This window comes from Anolis carolinensis, chromosome 4 (genome assembly GCF_035594765.1).
Source record: "Anolis carolinensis isolate JA03-04 chromosome 4, rAnoCar3.1.pri, whole genome shotgun sequence".
Taxonomy (NCBI): domain Eukaryota; kingdom Metazoa; phylum Chordata; class Lepidosauria; order Squamata; family Dactyloidae; genus Anolis; species Anolis carolinensis.
In genome coordinates, this window is record NC_085844.1 from 94,285,205 (window position 1) to 94,298,785 (window position 13,581).

The window sequence follows — 13,581 nt, forward strand, 5'->3', positions numbered from 1 at the left end:
CTGCTCCCATATTGGAAGCACACATTGTATCAACTTGGCTGTAACTTGTACTTGCTGAAGAATCCAACAATCCAATGATCTACAGAAATTTTCAATTATTTCAGCTGTTTCTAAACTCTATGATAGTAGGGACTATATCTAGATGCTTAGACAATTTATTTATTAGATATTGATCATTTTATATTTTTCTTAATGTGAACTAAGGGTGACTTTGTTGTTAGTCAACCTATTGAGTTACTAGTATATCACGCCCAGAAGTTCCTCACCAATGAAGTAATCTTGGGATATTATTCATAGGATCACTTGACTATAATGTTTTAGGTTTAAAAACACCACAATATTCCTCTACTCACAGCATCGCATGTGAATCTCCATTTTGGTGATCCTGCCGTACAAATTCCTACCATTTAACCCATATCTTATAATTGTTTCTTTCAAAATGGAACATGTCAGAGTGAGTGGATTGGCAATAGCTACTTGGTATTTTCTAACTGTTTCAGGAAGGGAGGAAAACAGAGCAGTAGTCATTATTAATGGGCTTTGCTGTAAGATAGGCTTCAGCATGGTAATGGAGCTGAAAAGGAGGAGGAAGCTGCAAACACAAATAAAAGAGCCAAATAACTTTGAAATTGTGTACTGATTAATATGCTCAAGTAGTTTCCAGAGCTTGTTACAAAAAAGTTAATTAAAGAGTTTACATTTTATCATGCACAGTAAAGAACTCCTGACAGGCATTGTTATAATATGAAATGCTTCAGTTTCCAGTAGAGTTTAATTTAGAGCAACAACAAAGGAAAAGATGGGAAATAAAACAATTGAAATGTTGCAAGCAGACTTGCTTAAACTCAAGGGAAGCCTTTCAGAGAACTGTTCAGTGGAAGCAATGCAACTTGCCATGATACCCTGGGAATATTTTTTCCCCAAATCATTTTTTCCAGGTTGAAGTGTTTATAGGACAGAGTTTATATCCGATGTAACTAATTGACTAGCATATTGGAGTCCTGATTATGTAAATGGAAGAATTTCGAGATATGCTTGAACAATCTGGTGACCTGCATATAATAGAATCAAAAGTTGACACATGACCAAGATGTTGCCAGTCACTTTTCTTTGAAAAATATCATTGGTATGATCCAACTGTGTACTCATGGAGCAAATAGTATTTAACCCTCAAAAACACTCATTTCACACCAATCAGTTGGTGGGGAAGAGGGATGGAGAGTGGACGATACATGAGTCTTACTACCATGTCACACCGTCACCGGAATCGATCCAACATCATCGGGAGGCATGGAGAACATGGTGCCCCATGCCCCACATCGCCCAGCTCCAATTGTGAGAGCTTCTGGTAGTCTCTGGCGCCCGAGGCAACTGGTGCTCCAGGCAACGAAAGGGTTACGTGATGGTTCAGTAGAGCCAATACAGTCCTGCTCTGGCTGGACCATCTGATCTGCCATTGCTGTGGGTAAAGCATGGTGCATGGGCATGCCTACAGGGGCAGTCTGGAGCATTTCTTCTTCAGACTGGCCCTAGATCAGGCATGGGCAAACTTCAGACCTCCAGGTGTTTTGGACTTCAACTCCCAGAGATCCCAGCCAGCTTACTGGTGGTTAGGAATTGTGGGAAGTCCAAAACACCTGGAAGGCCAAAGTTCACCCATGCCTGTCCCAGATTAACTCACCTATATAGATAAATCAGGAATCAGATTTTAGATGGCAACAAATGCACATTGCTGACAGTCTTATGGTGGAGAGTCCTGATGAACCCATCTCATCACTATTTCAAAGAGGAATCAAACCTGTGAAAAATAAGTCTAAAAACCAGAACTAGAGGTGGCTAGAAATCCACTTCTGACTTTGTGTTGAGGGGATCCCATTTTACCACTGAAGTCCAATTCCTTGAGGCTTCTAAGAAAGGCAAATGACATAAAATGACATAAAAGTTTGACTGGTGAAGCCTAGGGCCACAGAAAGAGCCTTAGGGAGCCATATGCCGCCTATGGTGGTTTCTACTTTGCCCACATTTACATTATCCAGTGGATAAGGCCTACCAAAACTTGTATTCTCATGTCTCAACTTTTTATTAGCTCTCTGTGGAGAATAAATATTATGCTCTAAATCCAATTAATCCAGATTCATTGAATAAATAAAACTAACTTTGACTCACCAAGTTGCCTTTGTTTCAGTGGATGTGTTCTAGTTGAAACTAATGACTGGATTTAACGTATAAGCACAACAATCACTATAAAAATAAAGCTGTAAGATGAGGACTTGGAGTAGAGCACCAAATATACTCCTCACCCAGAGCTCTAGTTAGCATACAATCAACACGTAAGAAGTGTGAAGGCCATTGTTTGCAAAAAGGGCTGCCGTGTTTCTTTTAAAATTATCTTCCAATTCATATTCAGCCACAAAGCCTCAACAAAATCCCCACATCTCTGATGAGTGCTTCATAACTTCTCCCTGCTTAGTACCACTGCTGGTGACATTTACATTATTATGAGGAAGAAATCCCTCTTTCCCCAGTGAATGACGTACTTATGAAAAGAATGTAGTGGATGTTTGTCCAGTCAGAATAGATGGGTCCTTCTTCATTTGTGCCAGAATAAATTGGTCCCAGAAAGCTACTGTTTATGAATCTGGGATCAAGAGACTAAAATCTCAGATGGTATAAACAAGCTTTCTTCTCATTCACTGTGAAATGAACCTAGCCTTGGCAAGATGTTCAGAAGCAGGTCTGGGGAAAGAGGGCATAGGAAAGAATGGGTGTGAAAGGAACAGAGTAAGTACCTCTCTTACCATGGCTTCTACTTTTCATTTTTTCTGCAGTGAGTTAGGATTGATGTCATATTCCTATTTATCCCTAAGTCAATGTATAATATGTAAGAATCCTGTCCTATGTTTCTTCAAATCACACTATGAGGTACCATTCAGTCAAAGCATACTTGAGAAATTAAACATAAATTCCATTAGAATCCATAAGATGCATTTGCAAAAATCACATGTATATTAGCATGACCCAATTTTAATATTGATATGAAGTTTTAATGCATTTTAATATTTTAATATTTATTTGCATAAACCGTTGAGTTGCTTTTTAAGATTTTAGATTTATATTTTAATATTTTCACATTTTTCTTAATTAGTATTGTTTAATATTTATTGATAGTGGAAGAAAGATGGGATAAAAATGCAAGCAAGCAAACAAACAAACAAATAAAAATGTATCTGGTATTATTGACTTAAATTTAACTCCACAGTGGCATAGATGAAATTCAACAACCCTGTTCAGGCATGATTCTTGAACTAAAAATCTGACTTATGTCAGATCTGCCTGACAATATACTTGTTCTTACCCTTTGTTCTGTCATGCGCTGGACCCGTAACTATTGTCTTTTTGTAAAGGACGTATACTTTATGCCCAGCGGGAAGCTAGGGCGCCTAAAGAGAAGTTCTTGAGGATTTCCCTGAAGAAGGATGGCCTTTTGAGTCCTTAATGAAATAACAAAGTCTTTATTGATGAACAAATAATAAATCTTCAAGGAGTCAAATAACACTTCAAGGTTTCCTTAATAAACTGTTGGCCCTTTGAGTCTTGTCCCCAAGGGACAGGCGATTGGCTTTGGATAACTGTGAAAACCCTCTTATAACCTCTCCCAGGCTGTCTATCAATATGGGCTTAGCTGATGTGGGACACACTACCGATTCCAAATGCGTCTGGGTATCGAGTGGACCTACCAGCCAAGGCTTGCAGATGTTTCAGCTGGGGTTCAGTGGATCTGTGATGCTGTTTAGAAACTTAGGGCTGTTTCCCTCAGGAGCTGTGAGGCTGAGAGGCTGTAAGCTCTCAGCCAGAGCTTTTGGGACTTTTCCCCTGGGATTTCTGTTTCTGATTCCTCGGATGTTCTATAGCCCCGGATGTTCTATATCCCCTTATGTTCTTGAGATATGAAGCTTTTCTACAGGACGAGCTGGTCTAGGTCCTATAGCTAAGCTTCCTTAAGAGAGGCAGACTTAAAAATGGCTCCTTCCCTCCCAGAGCCCTGAACAAGGGGCGGAACCAAACTTAATGATGATTGACAGGTGGCCTGTCCCATGATTGCAAACATTTGCAGCAAGAAAATAAAGTCAGAGCTTCTGGTACAGCTGTACCAGCACACCCTTACCTTTTCCAGTGCAGAAAGGTCACTTAAACATAATCAAACCCTCCATGTGATTTGTAAACCATCTTCAGCAAGGTGCCCAATGACACAATAATTTTTTACTTATGTTTACATCAATGGAAAAGTCCCACTCACTCCTTAGTAACTCAATGTGGGAAGGTCAAAGACAGAGAAAACATGGCTGGCATAGGGTTGTTGTATGTTTTCCGGGCTGCATGGCCATGTTCCAGAAGTATTCTCTCCTGACATTTCGCCCACATCTATGGCAGGCATCCTCAGAGGTTTTGAGATACCTCACAACCTTTGAGGATGCCTGCCATAGATGTGGGCGAAATGTCAGGAGAGAATACTTCTGGAACATGGCCATACAGCCCGGAAAACATACAACAACCCTGTGATCCCGGCCATGGAATCTTTCGACAACACATGGCTGGCATATACTGGGATGTTGGGCATGGAGTCATTTTTCACTGCATACAGTCAGATTGTCTTCTTGGGCAAGGACTTGAAAGGGATCTCAGAATTCAGCAATGCATATATGGTTCTAAGAGTTTTAGAAATCATGGAATGTCGCAACAGTTCTACTGATTGCCAACCCATGCTGGTTTTGACTATAAAGCCCTATACGTCTTGGGACCAGGTTATTTGAAGAACTTTATATCCCTTTATGAAACAGTTGGAACACTACAATCTCTATCCCACCATCTTCTCAAGCATATTTTGTGGAAATAAGGAAGGGAGACTTTTTGGTGGCTGTTCCCAGAGTCTGGAACTGCTTCCCAAGAGAAATCAGTGTGGCCCTATCCCTGATTACCTTTTGCAGGAAACTAAAAACATACCTATGCCATCAGGCAATTAGTGAATGATGAAGGACAGGCTTCTGGGGATGCTGTGAATTGGATTTTGGTAATCTGTCTTATTTTTATATGCAATTTTAATTGCATTTTAACTTTTACACTCTTTACACAAATGTTTAAATATTTTTACATTTTTATTTCCATACGTATATTGTATTGTGTAATGTCACCATTAGCTGCACTGGAGGGAAAGGCAGAATAAAAAGTAACCCACAATAAAGAGATGGATTAGATTCTGAATTGCCTTAAATGATTTCTCCCCAAATGAGAATCGAATATAGCACATTTGGCTACATTTTTTCACATTTAGAGATAATTCTTATATACAAAAAGAATGGGCCAGATTCATCAGCCAAATTTCTATTGGTGTATTACACTGACAGAACTACTGCCTGTACACCACATTGGAAGTGGGGAAATAATGTGGGTGCAGCTGAAGGAAGTCAAGCATTGGAGAGCAATAGCATGCAGAGAGACAGCAGATATTGGCTAGACTTTGGTTAGACTTTTTTGAATAAAGTACTTTTTAAAAAAAGGATAACAATGAGTGCAAAAGAAATACAAATAAAAACTAAGAATAAAAAGAAAGAAAGAAAGAAAGAAAGAAAGAAAGAAAGAAAGAAAGAAAAGCATAATTAATTACCATTTGTCCATAGTTACGGAATTTACTTTCAATACATTAAAAGTTTCATTTCTCCTTTGTATATAATTCCTGCATATGCATAAGCCCCTAATAATTGCTTAATGAGTACATGGGTGGTGGAGATAGGGAAGCTATGTATCCCCAGCATCCAGATCTCATGTGATATTTGCAGTGGGTTCCTGCTAGTAGAAGGATGGTCTTACTGGCATAAGATACATGGAGTCCTAGATCCTTCCATTTTGCCTTTTCCCTTACAATGTGGGGCTGATACAGTTCTGATATTGCTATGCTACAGTAATGATACAGCTCTGATATTGCTATGCTTACAGAAAGGGTACAGGTGAGAGCCTTTATGGCAAAATAATTTTTCTGGAACAAACTAGCGGTTAAATCAAAGGCATATCTGTGATGTCTGAGGCCAGTGCATTTGAACTGTATGTACTCTGTCAGATGAAATAAATCCTACTTGAATCTAAGCAGCAGTGGGACTTCCTTTAAACTTCTGAGGAGGTGGAAAGAAAATCCATGAGAAGCTCAAGGCTTCAACAGGAAAATCTACCAAGTGAATCCATTGCGATTTTTGTAGCCTGTGGCTTAGCATTTCATTCAAGTATCAAAGTGCCCTATTTGGATAATAATATCCAAATTGACACTATTGCTTTTATTGCTACAAGTGCATTATTTAATCACAATTTACACTAAATTATAATAAACCAATAATCTAGGTATCTATATGAATGAATATTATTAGTCATACACAAAAAACGGCTCTCAGGATACAGTATCATATTCAAACATCACCTAGAATAGAATCCCAGATGAAGATTTGCAGGTGTGTCTATCTAAGCAAAGAGGGAATGTCTCATTTCTTCATAACCCTCTTTGAATGTGAGGGGAAACAGTTTAGACTTAGGGAGAAGAAAACTTTGTGCTTTATCCAATACATTGGAAGCACATATGCCATGTGAATGATGGATGCACCCCTTAATTTTAGAGTGAGAAAACACAGGACTTGTGAGAACATGGTAACCAAGTCAAGGTCTACTTATCATTTTTTACCTTCTTAGCCTTCACCTCTCTGGGATACAATATCTGTTGGCAGATAAATTAAGATGCATTTGATCATATTTAAATCTTTGACCAATCTAAATCTGTCTGCATATAAGATTGTAGTCCATATGGAAAGCTTAGCAATGATGCAATAAGAAAGAAAAATGTGGAGAAAACTAGGTTGCTATCATGGAGGTGGGTATAAAGAGATTATTTTTGGATTTTGTGCTACAGAGAAGTGATACTTCTTCTACTTTGCCTGATGCACAGAGAATCCATTCCTGAGTTATGCCTTTGCAAGCCTTTTCTGGTTCCTAGCCTTATTTTGCTCTTCAGCAATTTGTGGTTATGTGAAACATTGTCAATAGCTCTGTGAACTTCGGCCACAGAATTCACCTTGCAAAAGCAATCACAGAATTTCAAGTTCAGGCAGTCCCTGAGTTACAAACATCTGACTCACAAATTACTCACAGTTAAGAATGAGGTGAGACATCAGCAAGTGAGAGAAATCTACTCCTCGAAAGGAAAAGTTATGTAGGAAAGGTATCTCCACTGAAGCTTTATCACCAATTGTTTTTTCCACAATAAGCCAACTTTTTCAAAATCCAATTATGACAGGGATGGAAAGTGATGTGAAATATTCTGAACAGGGGCACAGCAAAACAAATGCCACGGGGGTTTTAACCCTTCATTATGTTATCCAAAACACACACACACACACACACACACACACCTCTTAGGGATGAGCATTTTTTGTTAGTCTTTGTATGTTATATCAAATTTGTTAACTTTGCACTTATGAGGTAATATCCAACACTTGGGCATGGCCCAGGCCAAAAACCTAAAAATAGAAATTTATCCAATAATTTTTCATTTACATTTTGTAAATCTTGGAAGCTTCCCAAAGTCAGTTTTATTTTCAGAGCAAGGAAGCAAAGCAAAGCCAAAAAGGCTGCCTTTCCTCTTTAAATTAATGGCCTCTTGCCCTTAGGAGAGGGAAAGCAAGGAGGAGTGCTGAGGAAAAGACTGGGAAATCACAGAACTTAGGGAAATATAGTTTGGGAAGGCGAGGAGCCCTATGCCAGAGAATTCAAAAGGCCCTGCCATAAATTACATTTCCCAGAATTCTGTTTGCATCAAAAAGTCCCAATCAGGATAGGGGAGAGCTATTTTCCCTGTGTAGAAGTAGCCAGTGAGAGTTCCAATAAATTGTTGAACCTGCAAAGAGGAGAAATGTCTGATCCGTATAGTAAGTTAATCTTTGTGCTGAATTGGGAAGAAATCCCTAAATGGATAGCCCTTGGGGGTCCCTTCCAACTCAATAGGGGAGGCATATTCATTAGTTTAGAGGCTGGATGGCCACCTGTCAAGAGAGTTTTGATGGTGCCCTTCTGTCTGGAAAAAGAGAGTTGGACTAGATGGCCCTTGAGGGTACCTTCCAACTCTAGGATTCTATGAAAATGTAGAATTGGTTAATATTGGTTTCTATTGGTTAATATGAAAGAAATTCAATGGGATAGCTGTTGTGGCTTTTAAAATAAATTTTTGTCAAAACTTTTTTAAAATTCCCTAAAATCAGAAGTATCAGATATATGAATATTTCTGAATGCTGGCAGGAATGATTCCCTGTTATCTTGTGTCATTGTATAGAAAATTCAAGGAGATAGATCTTGTAGTTTTTTTAAAAAAATGTTTTTTAAATAACTGTGAAAATGCCCCAAAAACCCATGGAGAAATGAAACGTTCTGACACTTGATGGGCTAACAATGATAAATGTGTTCTACCATTGTAGCAATGGCTGTAAAAATGAGGGAGAAAGGAGCCACTGAAATTTCCCCAATTATATTAGTTATGCACACTTCCTATAATGAAAAAGTAACAAAATTTCATTACTCTCATTATAGTAACAACATTTTCACTAACAAAAACATTAGAAACATTTTAGAAATGAAATGCCAGCACCACCTAATTTTGTAATGACTTTTGAATTTTTTTTTAATAGATTGCACATGCCTAAATGGGCTGTGCAAAGCTTTGGAGCTCCATTTTGCAATTCGGAGACTTGCATGATTTGTTAATACAAATCTCCAAATTAATATTCAGAACAGAGCCCCTCCAAAGCATTAAGAATCAAATCAAAACCTCCGAGACATTTTGGATAAATTGGTAAAGATTTGTTATTTTGGAGAGTTTCAAGCTATGCTGTTTTCAATATAACATACTCCGTAATAGTCTGAGGGGGAGGGGGCGAGAGCACTGACGTGATTGACAATGGCAGCTACCTGTGGTTTTTTCCCTTGTCAGCCAATCAGAAGAGCCAAGAATAAAGATAATTTTATGGCTTTCTGAAAAACTGGTTTCTTCCCTTCACTATCAGTGTTTCTTTGTGGCATTAGTAGGAGGGAAAGAAAGATATGTGCTGCTCATTCTATATGTTTGTTAAAACTTAAACTAGTAGGTTTTTGATAATTCCATTTCTTTATGTCCCTTCTTATCCAGTCTATAACCTTCCTCTGTTGAAATTATCCAACCCAAACTTATATTTTTCAAATTCCCATACTCCCTTCCCAAACTTTACAGCCCTAAGTTCCCTACAGTTCTTAAATCCTTCTTTTATTAGCTTACAGTGTGTGCCTATAAATCTCATTGATATGAAAGTGATTTAGGTTAATCACATGTGCTTAAACTGAAAAAAAATCTTTAAAATCAATCGATAGACTGATTTTTTTGAAACTTGGCAGGCTTGCTGCCCTGCTCATGTTGTCTCACTGTCCCACCACTTGAGGGAATACCTCTTGTAGTTTTTAAAAAATGATTTTCAATTGAAATGACTTTTAAAAAATCCTAAACATTAGTAGATGAACAAATCTTTTAGAAACTTTGCAGGACTAATGTCCTGAGTATGTTGTCTTGTTGTACAGAAATTCAAGGGGATCCCTCTTGTAGTTCTTTTAAAAAATTATTTGTAAAAAAGATTAAATTTTCTGAAAATTAGTGGATGGCCACAGCGTTCTGAAACTTGGCAGGCTTAAAGTTGTAAATGCTGACTACAAGTCTGCCAAGTTTCACTCTGATAGCCATAAAAATGACAGGAAAACAAGCCTCAAATTTTTCCCCATTGCCGCTAATAGAATAAATCTTAATGAAACAATTACAAAACTTCAGAGATTCGCATTACTAATTCAAATAGGATACCTCCAAATCTTTATGAAATAAAGCAGGGACCATCTAAATCTTCAAAAAGAATTACTAATCGGATTTCAGTCACTTTGCACATCTCTAATATATATATGGTTGGAGTTACACTTAAAAATGTTCTGATTCCGACTTACATAAAAATTCAACTTAAGAACAAACTTACAGAACCCATCTTGTTCATAACTTCAAGACTGCCTGTAATCATCTTCCCTTCAGCTTCCTCCTGTGCAGTTAAAAGCAGTGAGACTCGGGCTTTCAGGCACACTGTTTTTCTCAAAGTTAAGTCAAGTATAAAAACAAGCTACAGTCTCCAGTTAAACAGAGCATAGCAGTGTTGGAGCATCACACTTTATCCAATTAATATAGAAACCTCTTGAGAATATAAGTGTATCTTCATCTACACCAGTGGTTCCCATCCACTGGCCTCCAGGTGTTTTGGACTTCAGCTCCCACACTTCCTAGCAGCTGATAAGGCCCAAAAGTTGGGAAACACTCGTCTACACCATTAGTTATCAACCTCTGTACAATAGTTTGCAAAATGTTTCAAGTCATTGCCCAACACTTAAATACATACCATGTTTACAGCACAGAAAGACAAGTCAGAGCTTTACTGATTACTTATATATGACTGATAAATAGCTACTTTTGTCCAAGACATAAAGTATAGCTATATTACATTATGCTTTCTTACATAATTAAATTTCCAAAGAATTACATCAATAGACATGGATGTTGAATAAAGTAACATCTTTACGAGTGAGGCAGATAGACATCTAGTGGGTTATACTATTTGGGTGGCTTTAAAACACTTTAAAAAACCTATAAAGATAATTACTTTGGAGGCTTGGGGTGAGATAGGAAACAGTAGTGAATTTGGGGAATAGTTTTCTATCTTGTGACTCTGCTGGAGTGTTATAGACAGCCAAGAATTCTGAGAAGATTCAAAATGTAAAGATGAAAGTTTCCATTTTTAATATTTTTTTAAAAGGTTGTTATTATTGTTGTTTATGTTGTTGTTGTTGTTGTTGTTGTTACAGGATGCTGGGCCCCTGAAACCTATCTGAAAGCTGCACTAACAACTCTGGAAAGTTTCCAAGAGAGACAATTCACTTGTGAGAAGGGTCCACAAAAGGACGATTTAGTGAGGCCAGGGGCCACAAATGAATCCTTAGGGTTTCATGATTCTCCAGACCTACTTTGCCCATCTCTTGGCTAGAGCTATAATTGAAACTAATTACTTGCCTAAAGTACATCACAACAGCTTCGTTTACTTCCTTTTTGCATCAAAGACTGGGCCTTTGCAGTAAGTTGTTTGGAACAAATAGAAAGAGCTTTGTTTTCTTCCCAAAGATGAGGATATTTTAGGAACACTCAAGATTTTAAAAGACCTATTTCAAAGTGCCCTACATTGCAGTTAAATAGGATTAGGCAAAATGTGTCCAGTATGAAGCATAGACAGAATATAAAACACCCTCAGCTGAACCTGTTGGTTTTAATCCACTTCCATTTAGGCACTATAGCTAGCTTGTAAGCAGAAAAATCAGAATTTAGTAAGCAAGTGAAGTATTTCATTATTGTGTCTGACATTTTGTCTTATTGGCATAAATGTCTACAATGCTTCTAGGTTTTCAAAGATACTAGCTTAAACCGCCAGGCAGAACCTGAAACACTAGTGTCCATCAAATGGTTATTTACAAAGACAGGCCAGAGAAAACCAAGAAATTGTCTCTTGAAAGATGGCTTTTGTCAACACATTTAGAGGGAAATTCAATGTATCTACAAGTAAGAACATGAAAGGCCTGTGTGTTTTCCAGGCCAGCATACAGTTAAATAGGATCTCACCAGATGATGTAGCCACTAGGTCTTTGTGAGCTCAGGGAACCTGGCCAATCCCCCTTGTCTTGTCTTTGAATCAGCGGAATTAGCTAAACGCCAATTCTCCCAGTTGCAAGCCACAGGCCAAGCTAAAGGCTCCTGTTCACATCCTTCAAGTACATTCATTTACATGTACCACCCAGCTCATTCTTTCGCCCCCTCTGTATTCTTGTTTTAATTCAGTGTTTCCTTGAATTCAAAATGCCAGTTTCCCTTGCTGTGCACTTTGAAAGAAAGTGTTTGGTTGGCACTAGGAGAAAAAGGAAGATTCACTATTATGAAAACAGAATTAGCTTAAGCCATTGAAGAGGAGGAGAGATGGGGAGAGGGAATCAAAACACATAAGAAAGCACAGAACCTACAATGCAGGTTATACATTTCAGTACAAGCTGAAGTAACAATGTCTTGCTTTACCACTTACTTGATTATAATTCAAATATATGCCTACCCTGCAGAAACCAACAGATAATAGGGAGTCACATTAAAAGTACTTTAAAAGCATCACACTAATGTTGACCATGGATCCATGTTCGGGAAAAGGGTGGAATTAAGACTTATTAAAATACTCCAAGTTTCTTTCTCTTCTTTTCCTGTGAATTTTAGTATTAACATAAAACTAGAAATGAGGAAAAATATTTTGTGATATTTAATTGGACTTAGAATTCTAGCATCATTTTCATCTCGTTTGCTCCATATGAGGTCATGATGCTATCTTTCCTTCTTATCCATTTATACTTTCATACACACTTTTTCCTATTCATTTTAAAGTATCTTTCATTATCATTATTAGTATTCATACTATCTTTATTTGTATCCTGCTTTACTTTGAAACTTTGGACTCCAAGCAGATTATAGTTTAAAAGAGCAATGCAGTTAAAAACATAAAAAATGGACATTAAATGTAATTAAATAAGTTACCAGAAACAAACTGGCAGCCATTGGGGATATTTTCACAAAGGAGTTGTGGGATTCCTACAATTTGTCCCAGTTAGCATTATGGCTACAGGTCTTTTATCTTTCAACTGCCTCAAATATTCTTCAAAAGTATCCCCATATAGAACACACTACAGTAGCTCAAATGGGAAGTAACTAATACATATTCCTGCTGCTTGCAGGGGGTTGGACTGGATGGCCCATGAGGTCTCTTCCAACTCATTGATTCTATGATTTTATGCCCAGATTCTGACATCTCAAGGAATAGGCATAGTAGTCACACAAGTTTCAAATGTGCAAAAATACTCCCAGCCACCACTGAAACCTGGACCTCTACATTTAAAACTGAGTCCAGGAGTGCATCCTAACTGCAAATCTGTGTTTTCAATGGGAGAGTAAACTCATCTAACACAGACCAAAACACTTTTTTATCTGCCTTTTCACTGACTCTGCAGGAGATCCTACAAGCCAATGGCTAGAGAACAGGAGACTTCCAGCAGCATCTTCTGGGTTAACCTCTCCAGAAAGAAATGGAGCCATCCTAGTGAGGTGACCCAGAAGGTCAATTGCATTAAAATTACTGAGATGCCCAGCAAAGGAAATAAGGACACATTCCCCCTGTCCAGTTCCCAGTGTAAGTCATCAATTAAAGTGTCCAAAGTAGTTTTTGTGTTGTTGAAGGCTGTTATGGCTGGACTCACTGGGCTGCTGTGAGTTTTCTGGGCTGTATGGCCATGTTCCAAAAGTAGTTTTTATTCTATAACCGGACTTGAAACTGGATTGAAATGAATCTAGATAATCCATTTTATCTCCAAACCCCTGGGATTGGGAAGCACCTCATATTCCAATCTCGTATAAGGGGA